The following is a 541-nucleotide window of genomic DNA, read 5'->3' on the forward strand; positions in this document are numbered from 1 at the left end:
CATGCCTTAAAGAAATCAAGTAAAGAAGAAAGGAACTACATATGCCAAAAATTTTATGGCCGCTTTTTATTATGGAAAAGAATTGAAAACTGAGAGGGCTGCCCATCAATTGGGGAACAGCTAAACTAGTTATGGTATATGAAGGTGATGGAATACTATTGTACTTAAAAAAGGGATGATTTCAGAAAAGACCTGGGGAATCTGGTATGAACTAATACAAAGTGAAGTAAGTAGAACCAGAATAATTTATATAATAATAACAATATAAAGACAACTTTGAAATACTTAGAAACTGATCAACACAATAACCAACAACAGTTCTAGAGAACTCATCATGAAAAATACAACCTAGCTCCTGATAAAGGGGTAATGGATTCAAAGTACATATTGAAGTATATTTTTTTTAGATGTGGCTACTGTAGGAACTTGTTTTACTTGACTATACATGTTTGTAATGGGCTTTGTTTTTCTACGTTTCTTAATGAAGGAAAAGGAGATAGGAAGGAAAATATGTAGAACTGAAAATAAAATTGAATTTTTT

This window comes from Vombatus ursinus, unplaced genomic scaffold (genome assembly GCF_900497805.2).
Source record: "Vombatus ursinus unplaced genomic scaffold, bare-nosed wombat genome assembly UNPS02015062.1, whole genome shotgun sequence".
Classification (NCBI taxonomy): Eukaryota; Metazoa; Chordata; class Mammalia; order Diprotodontia; family Vombatidae; genus Vombatus; species Vombatus ursinus.